At 41.0% G+C, this 23381-nt stretch overlaps 1 protein-coding gene across 6 annotated transcripts in view; it reads right to left on the bottom strand.

The window, feature by feature from the left end:
• CREB5 (cAMP responsive element binding protein 5) overlaps nt 1-23381 on the bottom strand; it is a 387508-nt gene that overhangs the window by 185201 nt on the left and 178926 nt on the right. The gene's annotated exons all lie outside the window — the stretch shown is intronic.

The raw sequence follows: 23381 nt of genomic DNA, 5'->3' as shown, positions 1-23381 counted from the left end.
CCAGAAGCCCTGGCAGAAGGCCAGGGGCGTGGCAGAATGAGTAGGAGTTGGGGACAGGAGAAATTCTAGGAAATTAGAAATTTTAATAACTTTAACTGTCGAGGCTGCATTTGGATGCTGAGTTCTTTCTTAATGTATTGCAAGCCTTGAGAGCAAAACCAGATGAGGAAAGAAACTCCCGCATTGCATTCTGGCTGCTTTTAATTTCTCAAGCATAGGAGCAAGGAAACAAGTCTTCCTGGGGCTCCTCTCCCCAAACCTGGTTAAGGGCCCCCTAGGCTCCCTTTCTCAACACCAGGGGGAGTAAGACATACTCAGCTTTGTTCTCCAAGTCTTTCAATAGAGCCAGAGGAAGAACACATTTTTGCATATTGTTTAGACCCCTTCTTGAATAGCTCTGCCTTCTCTCTCTGGCTAAAGATAACAATCTATTTTTTTCTCATTTAAAAAAGTAAATGTCCTATAAAAGCAATAAAATGATTCTCTTCAACTTACCCCTCTCCCCAGGTTTAAGGTGGCACTAAGGGGGAGGGGTTGAGAGAGCAGATCCTGGAACCAACCCGTTGGGTTTGAAGCCCAGAAGCAGCACTTAGTAGCAATGTCACCAAAGGCAGTTCCTTAACCTCTCATGCCTCGCTTTTCCACTTTGTAACTTGGCATAATAACAGTAATGCGCCTCATAGGACGATTGTACAGACTGATGGGTTAACATACAGAAAACTTGGAACAAGGCCTCATGTACAGTATGCCTTTAGAGTATTAGCTAGTGCAATTGTCAGAGACTACTAGGAAATCTTTACTTGAAATGTGAACTTTTCCATACTTCAATCATTCCAAGTATTTTTTTACATTAAAAATCATACAACTCAAATAGCAGGAATGTTGAAGCCAGTGGAGGATTTGACAAGAAGTGATATTTTAAGGCAAAACAAGTACCATTTCTTGTTTGGAAGGTCATTTGTTCTAGTGACCTACAATATGATGCTGCAGAAAATAATGAATTATACTTTCATAATATGGCTAATGTATAGTTAAAATATAAATAATGTACCCCTCAAAATGAACATGCCATAAAGAAAAAAAAAATTACAACAGAATAACCTGTTAGGTTATCATTATCATAAACTGTCCCAGAGGCTATACGAAATTAGGTGAAGAAAAGGAGCAAGTGGTACTTAATGACAACTTCTATGTATTTTTAGTCTGACAACAGCCCCAAACTCAACAGTAGTTAATTCCGTGGAATGTGTGAACTTTTATAATTCCAAAAAATTGTACTGATTGAAATAGATTATCTTCTACGATGCTCCATCATTTTAACAAAATGAGCAGCCATTAAGGAAGCGCTGGGTTGACTTGCCCCAGGTGAGGACTGAAGGCACTTGTTCCATGGATGAAGGCCACGGAGCAAACACTGCTGTATCTATCAAACATTCCTGCTGACTAGGGAGAACACTGCATGTTTTTTGTACAAGTGCACATAACTTTTTTCCCCTGTGGATCTTCAGTGAAGCAAGGCTGTTGCCCTGGCTGTATGGAATTCAGCAAAGAGAAATGCATGAGCAGTGACCACACACTCGCATCTGGATGAGGTTTTGGCTGACTGCGCTTTGGGATTCTAACTCCAGCCACTAATAAGGATCTCCTTCTTTCTGACTATATAAGTCAACTCTGAGAGCCACCGGGTAGAGCGGATTTTTTTGTAGTTCCTTCCATGTGTATCAAGCACTGGGAGTGTAGGCAGCAGAGATGGACTCTCTGGTACCTCTTGTAATTGGAGGTACCAAAGTCTGGCAAGAAATAGGAATGATGGGAGAGGGAGCTGTCTTAAGAGCCGAGTGAAACTCACTCTTCTCACTGCCCTATCAATATGTGTGCAGAAAATGTATAAAGCTATCTTACAGAATAGTGGTCAAAAGATGGCCTAGGGCTGAGCTTGAATCCTGCTCCACACCTCCTGGCCCCATAACTTGCATTCAGCTGCTTAATTCCCCTCATCTGTAAAAGGACAAGGAGTGGAGTGGGGTGAGATAATTGTCTCCACTTATAAGATAGTCATGAGAATAGAACATGGTGGTCCTTATAAAATGCTATAGCCTAAAACACCAATCAGAAAGAATGTATGGACCCCTATGTTCATAGCAACACAATTTGCAATAGCTAAGATCTGAAAACAGCCCAAGTGCCCATCAGTAGATGAGTGGATAAAAAAGCTGTGATATGTTTATGCCATGGAATACTATGCAGCAATAAAAAAGAAGGATCTTTTACCCTTTGAGATAGCATAGAGGGATCCTGGAAAGTACTATGCTAAGTGAAATAAGCCAGTCAGAGAAAGAAAAGTATCACATGATCTCACTCATATGTGGAATCTAATGAACAAAATAAATTGATGAATAAAATAGTTCCAGAGACATAGAAGCATGGAATAGACTGTGCAATCTCAGAAGAAAGGTGGGGGGTAGTTGGGTGGGTGAAGAGATCAACCAAAGAACTTGTATGCATATATGCATAATCCATGGACACAGACAATAGAATGGTGAAGGCCTACTGAAACTGGTTTGGCTCAGTGGATAGAGCGTCAGCCTGGGGACTGAAAGATCCCAGGTTCAATTCCAGTCAAGGGCACGTACCTTGGTTGCGGGCATATCCCCTATGGGGGCATGCAGTAGGCAGCTGATCAACGTTTTCTCTCTCTTCGATGTTCCTAACTCTCTATCTCTCTCCGTTTCTCTCTGTAAAAAAATCAATAAAATACATTAAAAAAAAAGAATGGTAAAGGCCTGGGGTAGGGGGTGGGGACAGGCTAGAAAGGGTCAATGGGGGGAAAATGAGGGGCATCTGTAGTACTTTCAAATATAAAGATTTTTAAAAACATTAAAAAAATGCTTTATCCTACACTGTTTGTTTAAATTCTCCTCGAACTCCTATGAGTGGATACTAGAAAACTCATCTTGCCCATGGGAAACTGAGACAGAGCCATTATATAACTGGGCCATGGTCACCCAGCATGCAAGTGGGCCAGGACTGCCCTAAAGATGGTGCTCATCACCACTGCTCTATGCACTCATTAGCCTGTGACACAAAATTGCAGAAAGTTAGGGTGAGTGGGATCTCAGACCATCTGAGCCAGCCCTTCCTTTCATGGGGAGTGGTTCAAAGCAGGTCAGACCAAACTAATTTACAGTAAACTCAAGGGTGGAAAGTGGTTACAGAAATCAGTTTTTTAGACTCTTTGCCCAATGGTTTTTCCTCTGTTGACTTATATCCTAGCAAGGAAGAGCAGAGAGAAAGTTGAGAAAAATTTTCAATTTAGACACTAAAATAACAAGAGCAGTGATTGGAGATAGGTAGAGTTATAGGAGTAAGGAAGGGCTTAGGTAGACCCTCTTTTCTATACAAAACCTGTTTTGTATCTAAAAACTTTGGTATAAAATCAACCTTTTTGAATTACAAAAAAAAAAAAAATTGAAATTTCCAAAACTGTCATTATTTATTTATTTTTCTTTAATATGTTTTTTATTGATTTTTTAGAGAGGAAGGGAGAGGATAGAGATAGAAACATCAATAAGAGAGAAACATTGATCAGTTGCCTCCTGCACACTCTCTACTGGGGATCCAGCCTGAAACCTAGGCATGTGACCTGACCAGGAACTGAACAATGACCTCTTGGTTTCTGGGTGAACGGTCAACCACTAAGCCACACTGGCTGGACAAATCTGTTATTATTTATTAATTGTTCATTAACTATATCTTAGCAAAAAATAATGGATCTTAGTCAAACCAAAGAACAATTAGATTTTGTAAATATAAACAGAAAACTGATCCACAAATTCCCAGCTGTTCCTCCCTGTGTCTGACACTGGCCTCAAATGTACATACTCAAAAACTTAGAAGAGAAAATTACCATCAGTGAGCTATTAAATTCCTGCTTCATTTCTGGCTTCAAATTCACACAAGTTAGACCTGCAGAGTAAAAAGCTTTTACTTCTCTAACTGTTCTCAGTATTCAATTTGCATGTGTGTATTTGAAAATGCCTTATCTATTTGTATAAATCTAATGCCATCTGGTTTAGATCGAATACCTGTAGAGGGCAGCATGCCATACTTATTTATTTAATGGATGGATCCAAAATCTCTACTAATGGTGGACTACCACCACCACCATTATCATCCTTCTCATCAGATTCTTGGATTTTGAGCTTCAAGAAAATTTCTAATGCCAAGTTGCAAGGGCAGCAACAGGTAACAATTTTTTACCTTTAGAATATTAACTGTGTTCATTTTCCCTGACTTAATATTTTACATAAAATCCAAAAGACTCTCCCATTTACACACCACAAACCTCTTATTAAGTAAGATGTTGGCATATAATTCTGCCATTCTGCTATTTATAAATAATTTAAAACATTTAACACAATGTGCAAAGATCTATCACTAACAGAGCCGTGGGCAGTGGAAAGAAAGGGAAAGAAAGGTCCTCACTGAGATATGTTTTCACTCGCACTAGCCTGTGGTCAGAAACAAACGCTCCCTGTAGAATCTGTTTCTTTAAGATTCTAAAAATAAATTGATCTGTAAGTGACTTTGCTGTAATACATACAGTGGGTTAGATCAAGGAGTAAGAGCCATTTATAGAATGTGAACTAAACACTGGCCCGAGTCACCATTTAACCCTCACCAAACAGAATGGCATTTCAGATTGTGCAGAGTTTGACCTATAAAACCAGTTTGAAACATAAAAATTGTTCATTATAACCCTGGCTAAAAATATCAGAATATGACCAGCAGCTACTATAAAGTCAAAACATTTGGTAACTGGACAACTAGTATGAAAGTGTGCAGGAGTGTATGCTCAGGCCCAAACATATTACAGATACATCCACATTCACATGTACTTAAGTAGGGACTGTATTTGATGCCAAGTAACAAGTTGTCATTCCACACATTGTCCTATAAAGAGGTAGGTGACAGTATTCTGACTTGCATTGCACAGTGGGTTAGAGTGGATTTGTGTGACCATAACATCTCTGAGCCCCAGTTTCCTAAATGGAAATAAATATAGTCCCTACCTCAGGAGATTGATGCAAGGATTAAATTAGATAATACAAATAAAGAACTCAGAATTTATAATACAATGTTAAGAAATGTCAGCTATACTTCTTCTCCTCAGCCCAGCAGCTATAGGATGGTGCAGTCTCCTGCCCCTTCAGTGCCCCTTCATTGCTAGAGCACATCTTCACAGCCCTGTAAAGAGCTGCCTCAGGGGCCATGTTTGATGCCTATAGGTTTGGTGGGGTATGTATTCCCCTTCCTGCATGGCCAATATAATAGTATCTTTAAGGGGACATATGACTGGAGGGAAGAAGTGTGTGTGTGTGTGTGTGTGTGTGTGTGTGTGTGTGTGTGTGAGAGAGAGAGAGAGAGAGAGAGAGAGAGAGAGAGAGAGAGAGAGAGAGAGGAGAGAGAATGTGTGTATGTATTATATAAGAATTCACATCATGACAAGAGGAATTTGCCACTCTCTTCACCCAAGTTTCACTCTCAGGCAAACATGTCAGTGTTGCCTGCACACAGATCCCAAACCTGGCACACTGTAAGGGCTGCATTGCAAGGAATATGACCTCACATCACAATGTTAATCACTGCCCTCCGCCCTGGTAATCAGATCGCTTTGGCCTTTGTACAAGCAGAATCCACCTGAGACTTCCTAAGCACGCACTCGCCAGCACACTGGCAGCCCTATTAGGAAATTCCTTGTTGGTGTTTGGATGAGTCTTTTTCCATTGATACCATTTATTTGGATTTTAGCGCTTCCTCAATTAAAACAGTAAATCAGCCCTTTTCATTTTCTTTTTATCTCTAGATACATTTTCTTAATGCACTGAGGTGCAGTCATAGTGGATGCTGGTACGATGACACCATCCTGTCCTTCAGGTGTGGTTTCAGGGTCACACAGACCCCTTGTGTCTGGAAGGCTGACTTCACAGCACACCACGGACACATTCTGCTACTGAGGGAGTGAGATCATGGTGCTGGCATGAATTTATTGCTCTTTTAAATGAATGGGGCTGGACTCAGTCTACTGACCTTGATCAGGAGGCTAGCGATACAGGCTGTGTAAAACAAAACAAGACAAAATAAACAAGGCAAAACCATAGCACATGCGGCCACTTGGTTCAGAAGGTGACACTACTGAATTTGGTCTGTGAAGGTCCTGTCACATGAAAGGCTAGAAATAGCTATGACCTAAACATGGGGGTAGGAGACAACCCATTTAGAAATGAATGGACACATTCCATTGTGGTTGTATAGCGGTTAAAATCTATTTTGGGACAAAAGGGATATTGTAAATACTTTCCTTTGTTCATGGCTATCAAAACCCAAACTCCCTGGCTCTCAACATTTTGCAGGAACCCTGCATGCCAATAATAGTTTAGTACATGAGCTGACCAGGCAAACATTATTCTACCAGAGTGGGCGGATTCCCCATGTCCTTCCAAGTCCCCAGGGCCAGTGAAGACCAGATTGTACTTCATGACGGTCCTGGTCAGGACATCTCCAGGGGCTCCCCACTCTGACTGCGCAATTCCAAGGCCATTCAGTTCTTATGGCTTTAGGGAAATGCTGCCATATTAGGCATGTGGAAATGTCTGTGTCACTCCTAAATTATTTTGGGAGTAGAGATTTAACATGACTTTTTTTGATCAGCATTCAATTCCAAATTTGGGACTAGGTTTAAGTGAAATTCACTTCAGGGACTCCTCACTGGTTTTGTAAGATGTTAATGCCAGGGCACATTCCTTTATCTTCAGTACCAACTGGATTGCAGGCTGCTTTTTTGTTCATTTTATTCTCCCTTTGGTAACAGCATTTCCATGGCAGAGGACACGATGATCTGTACAGACACCTCTTGAGTCTAATGTGGCTGGCTGGACAGGTTTATCATTTAATTCAGGTAAGCCTGGAGCCTCCTTCCCCTTGATCACAATAGCTCTAGATGCCAATAAGAGGGTCAAAATGGGAGGATCCTGGGGCAGGTATGAAAAAGTGAAGGGTTTAGGCATTTCCTGTGTATATTGTTCCTAATATCTCTTTAAGGCCAAATACAAATTGTATCTAAGAACTAATTACCTTGTGAACAACTTTATCACCTAAGAAAATTCTTTTCAAAGACAATGATGCTCTTCTATTAGTCATGAGACCAATGCTAAGATCTGGAGATACCGAGACATGGACCTGGTAAATATGACCTCACAGGAATAGTGGTCTCTCTAATGCTCTCTTTAACAGCAGAATTCCCCTGTAGTACTATTCTTGGAGATACTTGGTATAAATGAGACCACCTTTTCCAAGTGGACTGAATTATTGAAGAAATAAAAGGAATGACTTATAAGTCAGCTTTTCTCATCAGATGGCTCCAAAACAAAGACCTCAACAGTATCAGCCTAAAGGGCTCTAGAATAATTATTTTTTGGCATTTCCAAAGAGTATTTTCTTTCTATTTCTACTACCTCAATAACAGAGAATAAATCAGAGATTTGGCACTGACTACTTCACTGAGCTATTAATTTTTAAATATTTCACTGATTGGGTTCCAACATTATGTTTGATGAAGACAACATTTATTTATTGTTTAAATCAAACAATAATTTAAGCAAACTCATCAGTTCAAGGATATTATAGCATAATCTATTTGTTATTGAGTAGGATTTACTTTAAGATGAAGGCTTTCTGGAGATCCACATCTGGGGATAGTGATACCATCCTATACTACAATGGTATAAGAAAATCAACTATTTGGAAACTCACCTAGTAAGGTACCAGGGTCCTGCTATTGATAAATTTGTATAAAATAATTTACCAGGTTAATGTCTTTTATTTTCCTATCCAATTATTTCTTATTGATTAATCTCTTACTTAAGCATTATCAAAAGGTCATTAGCCAATGATGTATCTCATTCAAAAATATACTGTTAGGCTTATATCATATCAGTCTTACTAACTGACCAATTCTGTGAGGATGATCTGAATAACCATATTGGAACATATTTTCCCCTATAATTAGAATCAGGGTCAGACATTCCCAATTTTCAGAACCATTTTAAAATCCTTATCTTATTGTTGTGAGAAGACATAACATGACATCTACCTTCTTAACAAATTTTAAGTGTATCATTTATACCTTATTACACATTATGATATACTAGTGGCCTGGTGCACAAAATTTGTGCATGGGGTGGGGTGTCCCTTAGCCTGGCCTGCATCCTCTCCAATCTGGGACCTCTCAGGGGGTGTCTGACTGCCAGTGTAGGCCAAATTCCTCAGGGACTCCTGTGGGATTGGGCCTAAACTGGCAGTAGGTCATCCCTCCCATAATCTGGGACCATTGGCTCCTAACTGCTCACCTGCCTGCCTGCTTGATCACCCCTAACCACTCTGCCTGCCAGCCTGATTGCCCCCAACTCCCATCCCTTATTGGCCTTCTTGCCCCCAAATGTCCCCCTTACCAGACTGCTCACCCCCATCTGCCCACCCCTCCTGGCCTGATCGCCCCTAACTACATTTGCCTCGGCCCTGCCAACATGGCTTTGTCCGGAAGGTCTCCCAGTCTAATTAGCATATTGCCCTTTTATTTGTATAGATTATTATATTACACATTATTATTGACTTTAAAGTACAATATTATACAGATCTCTAGAGTTTATTAATCCTGCTTAAATGATGGTTTGTGCTCATTGATTAGTAACTCCCCTCACCCTGCTCTGGGAACCACCATTCCACTTTTGATTCTATGAATTCTACTATTTTAGATACCTCATATAAGTTGAAGCAGCAATATTCATCTTTCTGTGACTGTCTTATTTCACTTAGCTTGATGTCCGCATGGCCAACAGTTAGATGAAAAAATATCATTGGCATTAACTATCAGGGAAATGCAAATCAGAACCACAGTGAAATATTACCTAACTCTGTCAGAATGGATATTATGAAAAAAGAAAATAAGTGTTGTCGAGGCCATGGAGAGATTAGAACCTTGTGCATTGTTGATGGGAATGCAGCTATAATAGGGAACAGTATGATATTCCTAAAAAAAAAAATAAGAGAAAACTATCATATAATTTAGGAATCCACTTCTGGGTATTTATTTTTAAAAAATGCAAATCAGGATCTCAAAGAGATATTAGCACTCCTGTGTTCGTTGCAGCATTACTCACAGTAATTAAGATATGGAAATAACCTAAATGTCAACAACAGATTGAATGAATAAAGAAGATGTAGTTTGTAGATGAAATGGAATATTATTCAGCCTTAAAGAAGAAGAAAAATCTTCAATATGCAATAAGAATAATGTTCCTTTCAGATAAGCTAACAATATTGCAAAATTGTTTCTCTTCCCCATACAGATTAAATATTAATATATCCCCGGCTCAAATTATAATGAGTTTCTGTATCATATTCAAAGTTAATACTCTGATAATCTTGGTTAAATAAAGTCCATTTTATTATAATCATGCCCAAATTAAGTAGAAGTGTACAAGCTGTAGTCAAATCTAATTGTTAAGAGTCTCTTGCGTTGAGGCAAGAGGTTGAGCTTTGACAAAAGTAACCATTGGCTGGAAACTGCAAAGCATAATAATAACCAATTTCATTTGTATGGCATGCTACCAATTTTACAGTAATTTTTATAATATTTAAAACATGAAATAGGCAGAAGAATCACTATTTAATACAGTTAAGGCTCAGAGAAGTACAACTACTAGCCCAAGATCATAATGTCCAGGTTTTTCCACAGCTCATTCAGTGCTGTTTTCCCATAATCCTGTGCTCATCAAAAGACTTGGAAAATCCCTGTTGTCCCCAAGGTTTGCTTCATTGTCATCTGGACTAACATGGGTAGGCTTAGATGTGTGGTTTTCTCACTGAAGAGGATGGTGTGTGTCTCAACACAGAATGGTGGAAAACAGACACCAAACAACCTTCCCTTAATAGCTTTCTTAAAAATCTACCCCAGCCATAGTAGGCCAGTGAGAGAAAAGAGACATTTGGCATTGGGGAACATTCCTTGCAACATCTAGGTATCCTCTTGGCTGGATAAATGGTAGATGTGGATAACTCTTCATTTCCAGATCCAAGTTATGGACCATTCCACAAAACCGCGGAGCCACACCGAATGAATTAAATTCCCACCTCCACAATTTACTAGCTATGGACCTTCCAGCAAGTTATGTTACTTCTCTGTGCCTGTTTTCAAAATGGTGATGATAATTATCTACCTTACCTCCTAGGAAAATTTAGGGGCTTTAGTAAGATAAATGTAAAGTGCTTAGAATAGGACTTGGCAACATGTCCAATGAAAGCAGTTATTTATATTATCTTAACAAATGAGCCTTTTAATTTCTTTTCTATAAAGTGAGAATAATGAAAATCCCTCTGAAAGAGTACTTAGCCATAAGAAAAAATGAAACACTGCCATTTGTAACAACATGGATGGATCTTGAGAATATCACGCTAAGCAAAATAAGTGAGATGGAATAAAACAAGAACAATATGATTTCACTCACATGTGGAGCAACAAATGAACAAATAAAACAAAAAATTCATAAACACAGAAAAGAGTATGGTGGTTACCAGACTGGAAGGGGGGCAGGGGGAGATAGATAAAGGCTAAGGGGGTTAACTATGGTGATGAAAGGAGACTTGGTTTGGGGTGATGAGCACATAATACAATATACAGATGATGCATTATAGAATTTTATACCTGAAACGTATGTAATTTTATTAACCAATGTCACCCCAATAAATTTAATAATTTTTTAAAAATTTATTTTTATTGATTTCAGAGAGGAAAGGAGAGAGAGAGAGAGAGAGAGAGATCAATGATGAGAGAGAATGCTTCCTGCATGCCTTCTACTGGGGGTTGAGCCTACAACCTGTGCATGTGCCCTTGACCAGAATTGAACCCAGACCCTGCAGTTGACAGGTCAACATTCTATCCACTGAGCCAAATCAGCTCAGGCAATTTAAAAAATCTAGACAAATAAAAGGATAATATGCTAATTAGGCTGTGTAGACTGAACATCTTCTGGATGTCTGACTTCCTTCCGGACAAAGCCATGGTGGCAGGGGCTGAGGCAGAGGCAGTTAAAGGTGGTCAGGCCAGCAGGAGAGGGCAGTTGGAGTGATCAGGAAGGCATGCAGGTGAGTGGTTAGGAACCAGCAGTCCCAGATTGTGAGAGGGATGTCCAAATGCTGGTTTAGGTCCGATCCCTGAGGGGTCCCAGATTGGAGAGGGTATAGGCTTGGCTGAGGAACACTCCCCCTCCCCAGCACCCGTGCAGAATTTCATGCACCAGGCTTCTAGTAATAAAATAAAATGGTTAAAAGAAACCAAATTAGATCCTGTTTTCAAAAGTTCTTTATAAATCATATAATGCTCTAGAGCAGTGTTCCCCAAAGTGTGGTATGTGTACCCCCAGGGGTACGGAAAGAGTTTGGTGGGGGTATGCGTTGCACCATGCTTAGGTGCGCCTAATTCTACGTTCTCATGAGTACGAGGGGTACTCAGCGTTACGAAAATTATAGAAGGGGTACACATATGTCAAAAGTTTGGGAAACACAGCTCTAGAGAATGACTGTCACTGTCTTGAAGAGAAAGTTGTAATGTCTAAACCACAGCCACTTTCTATTGCAAGGAATTTCTCATCAAATCAAATGAGAAACGTCATCCATATTCTGATCTTTAGGCTAAACCCATCAGTAGCTTGTTAGGCAGGAGACATGGGATTGGAGATGCTGTCTACCAGAATAGGGAGCTTACTTAACACCTGGGGGGCCTCCACCTCTCATGATGGGAGGCCTGTACCAGCTGCATGTGGTTGTATCTACAGATAGACACGGAATCAAAGAGCTCTACCGGTCCTGCAGGCTTACCTGGGCAAAACCACAAGCTGCCTGGAGCTCTAAAAAGTAGGACAATCACTTACTGCGTGGGTGGCTACTCAGGAGAGCCCAGGGCGACATCAGTTCTAAAATCAGAGCTTCGACAGAGAGAAGCAGATGTGTTGATGAAGCGTGAAAAATAGAATGAAACTGATTTTTCCAAAGTTGGAGATGACATGCTACTCCTGACAAGACCAGTAAGAATGCAGTTGATACAAGTGAGAAAAACTGTAAAAATATCTCTTTTTCACCCCACTGGCAGGTTCAGCAGTTGAGTGTCGACTTATGAACCAGGAGGTCCTGGTTCAATTCCAGATCGGGGCACATGCCCTGATTGCGGGCTCAATCCCCAGTAGGGATTTTGCAGGAGGCAACTGATCCATTATTCTTGCTGATCAAGTTTTCCATGTTCAACTTCAATGTCAACTCCATTCTTAAGCAGCTTCTCAATCCTCCACTTAGGACTAATTTTGTACACTTTCATTTGTACTTTTAGTGCCAAAGAAGTGTGCCTAGTTTTACAGTGAGTTGTGCCCTATAGATAAGAAGGCACTGCTCTCTGTAATCTGTGTGTCACACCGACACTGCACTGCCTCCTGCTCAAAGGAGCACTCAATAAATATTCACCAAGTGAATAAGTAAATATTTGTTGGTGATAATTAAATTGAACTGAGAACTTCATGGCTTCCAAGAAAGGCGCTGGATTTGTTAAGTGGAACATTGCTCTTTCCCCACTCTATTATGCTAAAGGTAGTTTCATAACATCTCCTGCTAGGAACTACTTCTATTATTACATTATTAAGTGTCAGGGGAGCAGCAGCACCTTGTATGACTAAGTCCTGGGTGAAACTGTGATAAAGGGAAGTCCCCATTTGCTCCTGGTTTCAGAGGCAAGAATTGTCAACTTTATTTTTGTGCTGCCACTGCCACAAGCTAGTGTGATTCAAATGGTGGATTTTGAAATTGTGTTTTCTCTTTTCCTTTCCCTACTCGTTCCCTCGACCTGAGCTACTTTTAATACTTATACCCAGAGAGGAACATAAGGTATATTAATGAGGAAGCAGAGTCTGCATTTCTAATTTGGAAGCGGGACTATACTAAAACTAGACTTCATGCTTCTAACCTGTATTCATTTATTAGGTTAGAAGGGAAAAGTTTGGGGAAGAGTTTGGAAGTAGGATCAAAATCTATAATCTTAGGCTACTTTATCATGTAGACTAGGGGTGTCGAACTCAATCAGAGAAGGGGCCAAAATCTAAAACCCAGCCTAAATCGCGGGCCGAATGGTTTACTGAACAGTCATAAACTGACAATGTCATAAACTGACAGTGGAGTGCAGTGATGACAGCGCGGTGCGGGCCACATTGCAAGGCCTGGCGGGCTGGATTTGGCCCGCGGGCCTTGTGTTTGACACATGTGATGTAGACAATTAGAGTTCTCCAAATGTTCTTCTAAACTGCTTCTTCCTCTTAGAGAACATCCCAGGAAGAGACAAGCAAGGGCTGGTGCCTCCTGACAGAAGTATCCCACATGGTCTATTAAGCACTCTTGCCAAAACATTGAACTTGACTCTAAATCGAGTCAAGAAAGCCCATAATTACTAATTTACAGGAAATACAAGAAACAGAGGAACCTGCTAAACTGGCATCATGGAAATGAAATGAACAACATTCAAATTGTATTAAATTCTACAGCCTCATCAACAAGTAAATTGCAAGAAAAAATATAGTTGAGGGTGGCGGGGAAGAGTGTGGATCTGTGATTTATATACACTATATATTCTGTAGAATATATTATTCAGCAATAAAAAACGAATGAAATCTTGTCATTTGCAGAATATTATTCAGCAATAAAAAACGAATAAGATCTTGTCATTTACAACAACATGGATGGACCTAGATGGTATTACACTAAGTGAAATAAGTCAGACAAAGAAAGACAAATACTATATGGCTTCACTTTTATATATAACCTAAATAAAACAAAACAAAACAAAAGCATACTCATAGAAACAATGATCAAATTGATGGTTGCCAGAGGGGAGGGGTGGGGAGGGGTGAAAATGTGATGGGGAATATAGTCAATAATATTGTGATATATTTGCATGTTGACAGATGATTTCTAGGCTTAATATGGTGATCACTTCAGAAGGTACTACCATATATATATATATATTGAATTACTATATTGTACAACTGAAACTAATATATTATATACCAACTATATTCAAATAAAAAAACATCGCCGAAACCGGTTTGGCTCAGTGGATAGAGCATCAGCCTGCGGACTCAAAAACATCTTAGGAGACATGCCAACCAATTTCAAATATGGATCTTATTCCAGTCCTGATTAAAATAAATGGCACTTCTTTCTCAGAATACACCAAATGGCAGAGGTATGCAGGCTCTCCTGGGGCCCTGGGGTGGGGGACAGCAGGATTCCTGCCTGAATCCTGGCGCTTGAGGAAGCTAAGCTGGTCAAGCACATAAGATAAAACCACTGCAGGAGATCTCTCTCTTCTTGCCCATCAAGGAGTCTGACGTCAGTGACATTTTTCTGGGGATCTACCTCAAGAATGAGGCTTTGAAGGTCATGCCCATGCAAAAACAGATCTGTCGACCAGGTTTAAGGCATTGGACACCATGTGGGACTACAATGGTCAGGATGTTAGGTTCTTCAAGGAGGTAGCCATTGCTTTCCATAGGGACATCACCCTGGCCAAACTCTCCATTGTCCCAGGGGGGCAGGCCACTAGGGAACAAGATGGGGAAGCCCCACCATGTTCTGGCAAGGTGCCTTCTTCCATGCTCAGAGCCTAATCTTTGTACTTATATGTTAGAAATTTTCCATAATAAAAAAAATCTTTAGGAAGGTTTGTTCACAGTTACAACAAAAGATAGTTTTTCTTGGTTGTTTTTTTAAAAAGGCTAAGCACCATAAATGGATTTCACATGAAAGTAAGAAGCTTTTGGAAATTTAGGGACCCTCATTATGAATGGGATATAAGGCATGAGGAATCTCTCCCAAGTGATAACAAGGGTATCTAGCCTGTTTGACTAAAGCTGGACTAGACTAAGTCAGAGAAATGCATAATCTCACTAACTTGGTCACTATCTATGCCATAGGTGACAACAGCAACCTAGCCTCTGTATGTTTTAACTAACTTATAACAGGACATTGTAAAACTATATGTTTTGCAGTGTAATTAAAAGATCATTACATAACCAGGAGGTCAAATCCCAAATGGATAGCACAAATGATGGCCACCTGAACAAGCTTTCAAATACCATTACCGGCATACTATACCTACCCCCAAGACATAGAGCTCCTGAAGGAGATATGAATGCTCCAGGTTGGCAAGGAGCCTATTGGGTTGCACGTTGCCCCAGAAGAGATGCATTAACTTGCACTTTGGAAAGATGTCATCTACGACTCTAAGCCACCCCAAGACCATTTGTAAATTACTGCTGGGCTCATTACTAAAATTGAGATTTGATGACATGAAGAAATAAAAATTTCCACAAATGCCAATGTGCTTGTGCAGACACTCACTAAAAAGATCCTGTCCAACTGTCATGAAGTTAAATATGTAATCAAATATAACAACTTCCAAAAGGTAATGACCAGTTATCAATGAGTTAAATCAGAGCACATGGAGGGACCCCAAAGCTCACCTCTAACTCTGCCTTTCTAACACCCAATAATCATCCTCCATTCAGGTCACATAGAACCAAATGATCTATCATTCTGGGAATGATGACTTGATGATCTGACACCTATGAGTCATAAGGCGCTAACACACATTTAAGTCTCAGAGAGTTTACCACTATGTTCCCATTGGTCCTCCAGCTTCACTGCATCGAGGTCAGGTCAAGGCTCTGGGCCCGGGCTCCAAGAGGGTCCCCAGTTTCAGACCCAAGGTATTACAAGGAACCCTTAATAATCTCAGATGGCCATACATTTGCAATAAGACCTTTTTTCCCCAATGGGGAAAATATAGTTTTTGTTGTTTAGCCAAAACAAACAAAATGCTCAACATAGTGGGGCCACCACTATTTCCTCACTGCTCTGCTGAGGCACAGACGTGAAGGCCTTTTCCTTGGTGGCCCCAGCAAGCAGAACATTCATCAGCCAGGATGCTTGGCGATGGATATCTAGTAAGATCCACCAGTCCTCTGGGTAATTCCCAATTCCTGCACAGAAAGCATCTGGCTTCTTTGCCTATAATGACTGCATTTGGGGAATGAACTAAAATGACCAAATTTTTCAATATACCTACGAGGAGGGTTAAGCACAGAAATCCCGTTAAACAATAAAGGAATTTGTGTGTGAAACATTACCCTCTTTGAACATTTTTGAGAAAGCTACTCTCCTCTTTCCCCTCCGACTAATAACAATTCAACATTATTTAACATAATCCTACTGACAGGTAATTTCTGACATGAAATTTATTACTGGCTTGCCCTTGGAGGGCATGTTTCGCTATTAATGTTTCCTTTTAAAAGCTATGTCATACATTAGATTCTCATACAGCATTTCCCCATGTTTTCCTTGGAAACCCCTACTTTCTGTGGTATTTTACATTGCCCAAGTCTGTTTTAACTCCATATCCTTACACACACACACACACACACACACACACACACACACACACATCCCTCCTCTCTCAATGTCCAGAAACACACTTTACATGGAAGCATTTTATTCTGCCATTATTAAATTTACTTCTAACTGAATAAGTGACAACATTAGAAGACCATGCATTTAAATAAGTCTTTCCTGTACCTAACTGGGTTTGTGATGAAGTGAGCTAGAGGGGCTTGAATTTAACATGATCATGCCAAGAAATGAGAGAGTTGCAGGTTGGCAATGTGTCCATATAGGGCCAGGAGGCCTGCAAGCAGATACCTTGACTGGGGCTTTAAGCCTCTCACACTGCAGGGCATGTGAGACCATTCAGAATGCAGTTGTGATTCTGACTCATTCAGAGAAATGATTTTTTTTAACCTGGTGAGTCAGCATGAAGCTAGGTATTTCCCTACCTGTGCTAACCATAAAAGGGCATTGCTACCTGGAGGGTTAGATCATCGGCCCCAGAAGGAAGCACATACCATCTCTGCTTTTTCTTGCAACCGCTTTACTGGCAGCATGAGCTCATAAGTAGGGAAGACTATGTGGTGTCCTTCCTCTGAACAGGAGGCTCACTGGCTGGCAAAGCAGCAAGGGGACGAGTGATAGAAATATTGATTGATTGATTGATTGATTGATTGATGTAGAACAGTTCCATCACCTCAAAAAATTCCCTTGCTCCTTTATCTCCTTTACCATCCACCATATTAATTAAAAATAATATTCCGATGATTTATAACAAACACAGGGATTCACATGCAGGATTCATGGACATCTTTGTAACTTATTCTTAATACGGTGGCAGGCTTTATTGGTGATGAGTTTTGTGGAGCCTCAATACCACCAGAAGGTGGGGGAGACATATTGCCTCACATTTTCCCTAATGGAGAACCTATTTCTAGAGAAACACACCCAGGAGTAATTCCACTAGGTGATTCTTAGCTTCCTAACTCTTGTGCCAAGGATAAGAGGAAGATTTATATTCCCCTCTAAGTTTAAGGAGACTGAGTTCCCTTCAGTTATTCACCTCAACCATATTCTAACTGAGAAAAGCTGGGACACACTCTCTCCTACTTGCCCACAGACTCACACATGCATACAACCCTCTTTTGTGCACATGCACATGCACACACGAGAAATGGAGGCAACACAAAAACAGGAAGGACAATCTGTCCTCCAAGGTGGTTGTTAAATCCCCAGGCCACGACTGGACCATCCAGGCCCAGAACTGTGCAAAAGCTGTGGTGCAAATCCCTCATCCTGCAAAGAAGGAGCTCACCCGAGGTCTCTGCACATTAGGGAAGAGTTAACTTCCTCAGTTACTGGGCCATTAGCAGCTCAGCCATCCATTTTTCATTTGAAGGAACCTTTGTAAGGGTTGAATTCTTATCTTCGGGAGGCCTGTAAATGCAGTTCTTGTGTTTTCATTGGGTTTATTTAGCCTCCGGGAGTTAGGTCCCTCTGTTTAGGCAGTAAATTTTCCCCTTTGTGTGACTGTATGTGGTTAATATACTTAAAAGTCCATCAGGCAAGACTAACAAAAATGCAGCCGCCTTTACACAGCAGTTTTTGGCAAGAGTAGAGTCACTCAGGATGGCTGTGCAGTGCTTATAATTGAATTGTGGTCACTAAGCCGAATGCTATCAACTTCTGTAAAAACCCCAAGCCAGATACCCAAGCCTGCCTTTCACCACCTCCCTCCCACCCCAGCTGCTTCCCCTGTTGCCAGCTTTCCTGTCATTCAGCTAACAGAGTGGGACACAGAGAGAAACCCCAAACTGATGAGCGGAAGACACTGCTACAGAGTTGAAACGCATACCACGGAAGATAGACTCCAGGGTCTGGAAGGACAGAGCTGAAGATCTGACAGATGAGTTACAACCTTGGGAGCCAGCAAAGGAGAAGCAGCCCAAGAAAAGGAAACTACAAAGGCTCTCAAGACGCTCTTGGAAGGCTTCCAACACTCTTTTGAGAACAATGGTACCATTTAGCCATTCCAGTCAACACTGCCTCACACTGGACTCCAGCCCCCAAGGTCCCCCTCGCAATGGTAACCTCAGACAATCCCTAGTCTATGAGCTGATCTTTCCTCCTTCCTCCTCTGACCCCAGGTGCCCACCTCTGTGCCATCTCCCTCCCTAGCACTTGTGCCCAGCCCTGTCAACCACAGGCTGGTGTGCAGGACAGCCATGGGCTTCGGCCAACAAGCAGGCAGCCTTCACAACCCAGCAACCACTGTTGTCAGCGGCAGGAGACCAAACTTCTGCCACACACAACTAGGGCACCGAACTCAATGTGGTGGCCTTGGTTCCTGACAGATTTGAAAGCCAAGAAGAAAATCAGCTCATTGAATGGGGTCATGACAGGAGCAAAGAAAAGATCCTGCCACACAATTCTTCCTAAGACAAAGCAAACCAACATGCGAGAGGATTGTTCTACTTAAAACCTATCTATTTCATTAGGTTCAGGGATAGGAAACATGCACTGGGGGCCTCAGGAATAGCAAGCTACGTCTTGACCCTCCGGGGCATTGCATCATCTAGTGAACAGTATTCTACATGGGACTTGCTAAATGTAACAATAGTACCTGGGCTTTGCCTGCATAAGCCCATCCCATACATCATGCAAAGGATAGAAAAAGAACTTTAGACTAAATTACCACCCAAGAAGGAAATCTACTGACAATATGCTCCTGGAGCTAAGGAGCCTAGAAGCAAGTCCAGTGGGGCTTAGAGATTCATCAAGCCCAGATGGCTTCCAGGCCTGGGACAAACTGCTCCACAGGCCTAGGTCCTATAAGAAACTGAGCCATGTCTAAGATGCATGAGTCAGAAGAGCACACATTACCCAAAATTAAACATACAACTTACTAATCAAGAATTGCTGTGCTCATTCAAATTATCACTGCTTACCACTGCCAGTGGCTTCATAACTATCTCAGGTCTACATTTTTGGAAATATTTTTGTAAGTCTATTTAAAGTTGCACCTCCTCTGACATCCGGCTTTAGATGGTAAGCTCCAAGAGGAATTATATGCTTTTCTTATTATAACTACAGGCACAGTATAAAATAGAAGTAGGTCATAGATTATGAATCATTGATTGCTATTGACTAATTGGTATGCCAATAATTACAGAACCAGCCCCCTCCCCCTGCTTTGAATTTAAGAAGAAAAGTAGAGATGCTATTTTTCTCATATTTGAATCAGGTAATACTTAAGTTTACATATAACTGACGGTCCTTATCATTAACCTTTTCTGACCTAAGGATTAGTCATATAGCAACACATGTCAACCTATCACGTTATTCCACACTCAGGAATTTCAGAGCCCTGGTTCCAGAAACGCAGCAATGATTTCTGAAGGAGTGAACAATGAAATCTGATTTTCTTAAATAGATTTGGGGTCATCGGTGCAAGTCCTTACACCCAGGATTTGAGCCTGTTCACTATGCTGTGCTGCTGGGAGGAGGGCAGGCAGGAGCCCGGGAGGCAGGGAGACTGGGACTGATGTCATCAAAGTTTCAGAGCAGCATCCTTAGCAACTAGGTGATACTGCCTGGCTCCGATCAGAGGCTAGTTAGCAGTTCCCCTTACGTATTATTTCCCCTTTAACAACAGCCCCCCATTTGTTTTAAATAATAATCAGAACATATTATTGCCCAAAGGATCTCTCTGGAAATTTACTGTTAAAAGTCCTATCTGTCTGTCTATACTCCTCTGCCCCCACTGCTATACAAAATCACAATCAAAGGGAAAGGGGAAAGTATAAAATCTGTAAACACACATAAGGAGGAAACATATTCCTTTCCCTGCCTTCTCCTAAAGAGTGAGGAAAGACACAAACCAAAACGGAGGGCAAAAGGGGTTTGAGTGTAAGAGTATGTGTGAGAAATCTGTACGCTACAAGAGGAAGCCATATAAGATCTCTTGGTGCCCTAATGTCATGATTAATAAACAAAGCTCACAGCGAGTGACATTACCCAGGAAATACAATGTCCTGCGCTGCTCAGTGTTTGTTTCAAAGGGCAAAGTCTGGGGGAAAACAAAGGAAGCCGGAGGGAGGAGGCGAATTCAGTTTAATTGCACCGCTCTGAGCTCTAAAAGCAAGCCAAGTTTGAAGTCTGGCTTTTTATTTCGTTAGAATATATTTTCAAGTTTGTTCAAGATAAAGAAAAACCTATGACAGTGGTCTTCCTTTAGGTAAGTCAGTGGGCCTTTATCCCTTCATGATTTTACTCATAAAAAAGCATTGAACTGCTGAAATCCATTTGGCTCAGTGGATAGAGCATTGTCCTGAGGACTGAAGGGTCCCAGGTTCTATTCCGGCAGGGGCATGTACCATGGTTGGGGGCACATCCCCAGTAGGAGGTGTGCAAGAGGCAGCTAATCTATGTTTCTCTCATCGATGCTTCTAACTCTTCCTCTCTCTTCCTCTCTGTAAAAATTCAATAAAATATATATTTTTTAAAAGTCATTGAACCACTTCCAGTTCTAGAGTTGGATCCCATAACTAAGCCTTGTGCACTGTTGGAACTCTGAGGTCCTGCCTGGTCTAAGGATTTTCAGATCCATAAGCAGCAGTTGAAATGGGCACCGTTTCCTCATCTGGCAGCAAAGCAAATCAGTCTGTTACCAGGGATTGGATCTTCCTGGCAATGAGTGCATCGGAGTGATCAGAGTGCTTTTGATCCTCCGGCCCCTAGACGGCTCAGAGGCCTCCAGTGCATGTGCATACACATCGCATGCCCCTCTGTGCAAGGACTGTCTTTGTCCTGCTTCCCCTCACATTGTCTTGCATCCGCACATTTCACACATTTGTGGATTCGTTTTTATCCAAAAACTCTGACATATTTTATATACTTTTTTTAATGCCTTCACTCATTTTACGCCCCTCCCCATATTCCTCCAATCCTTATCCCCACTCTGACACTAATACATTCTCTGTATTTATGCTGTTGTTTCTTAATAGATTCTATATATAAATGATACCAAACAGTTTTTATATTCCTCTTTCTGGCTTATTTCACATAGCATAATGCCCTCAGAGTTCATCCAGGTGTCACCAATGGCAGGATTTCTTTCTTTGCTATGGCTGAATAATATTCCACTGTGTGTATGTGCCACATCTTCTTTATCCGTTCATCTGGCAGTGGACACTTAGGTTGTTTCCATCTCTTGGCTACTGTAAATAGCATGGGGGTATAGAGATCTGTTTGAAGCTCAGATATTTTATGGTAAATACTAATTGAAGAGTTACTATTTAGCTAGAATCTCTCTGAAATTGGTCTTGAAAGATAACAAGAAAATCACAACTTTTATATTTATCTCTCAATCTTACAGAATTTACAATCTAGTTTTTCAAAAGAATCATTAAATTTGTAACCTGATAAATTTCTTTCTGACCACAGACAAGTGTAAAGAAAAGGAAAAAGGGCATACAAAGACATGCCCCGCTGTATCTAACAAAGTTTGCAAAAGGCTTAACAGGAACCAGTTCTGATTAAGAGCATTTTCTAATAAACATTGGTGATTCCTGCCTGCTGAGGGCCCTTTCCCAGGGGTGAGTGGCTGCCCCACACCAAAGCTGGGCAAGTTTGCCAAAGTGTCTACCAGGAAGGCCATACAAAGGTGTGTGATTCAAATTAAGAGGACATGGGAGTAGGGCAATTATCCATACTTTCTTAGCAGGGCAAGAATGAAATAAATATGTAAAATTTTAAGTCAAAATAATGGTTCTATATACAAGTATGGAATATCTTGAAGAACAGAGAGTAACAACTCTAATTAAGGAGAACAACCTGCTTTGTGATCTTTCAGTGAGATTGCATGGGCATTTTATTCTTATGAGATATAAAAAGTGGTTGTTGCTATCAAACTGTTGTCCCAAAATATTGTCATTTCCTCTGTACTGAAGACAAGATTAAAGGACAAGCAGGTATTTGCAGTAATGCTTCTCATATTGTATTCTAATCACAATTTTTTAAAAAGTAAACTTTATTGAGATATGTTACATATCATAAAATCTATCCATTTCAAGTGTATAATCATTGAGTTTGGGCAAGTATCTACACTTGCAACACTATCAACAAAAAACTATATAATAAAAGCCTAATATGCTAAGTGTCTGTTTGTTCAACCATTCGACCAGTTGCTATGATATGCAATAACCACTAGGGGACAGACACTCTGACTAGAAGGTTAGCTTGCTGCTGGGTTACAGTTTATTGGGATTGGGTGAGATGGGCCGGACATACTCTGGAGCCCTCCCATGGTCTCTCTTTGGCCCCAATCATGCACCAGTGGGGTCCCTCAGCCTGGCCTGTGGGGATTGAGCTAAAACCAGCTCTCCAACATACCCCAAGGGGTCCAGGATTGCAAGAGGGCACAGGCCAGGATGAATCCATGCACTGGGCCTCTAGTCAAGATATAAGGCATTTTCATAATCCAAAAAATTATCTCATGTCCCCCTCCTGAGTCTCCACTGACTTCCTCTCTGTGCATAGCATTTTGCCTGGTGTAGAATTTCATGGATATAAAATCACACCAAATGCATTCTTTTGTATCTGGCATCTCTAGTCTCAATTTGCCAAACCCAATATTTTGCTCAAAGCCCTGAGCCCCTCACTCCGGTGTCTCATGGTCATGAAATCAGCTTCAACTCTGATAACAAGACCAGGGATGGATGTGTGCCATTTTTGAGAAAGTCGCTGAAATAGCAGGAAACAAGGAGCAGGAACTAGCAAAGGTCAATTCTAGTTCATTTCCTTTTGGGGTATTAATTTTAGCACATTGTTTGGGTTTCCCCCAA

This window comes from Pipistrellus hanaki (genome assembly GCF_964339955.1).
Source record: "Pipistrellus hanaki genome assembly, chromosome: 10".
NCBI lineage: Eukaryota > Metazoa > Chordata > Mammalia > Chiroptera > Vespertilionidae > Pipistrellus > Pipistrellus hanaki.
The sequence above is the reverse complement of the archived record's forward strand: the minus strand, read 5'-3'. Positions and strand labels throughout refer to the sequence as shown.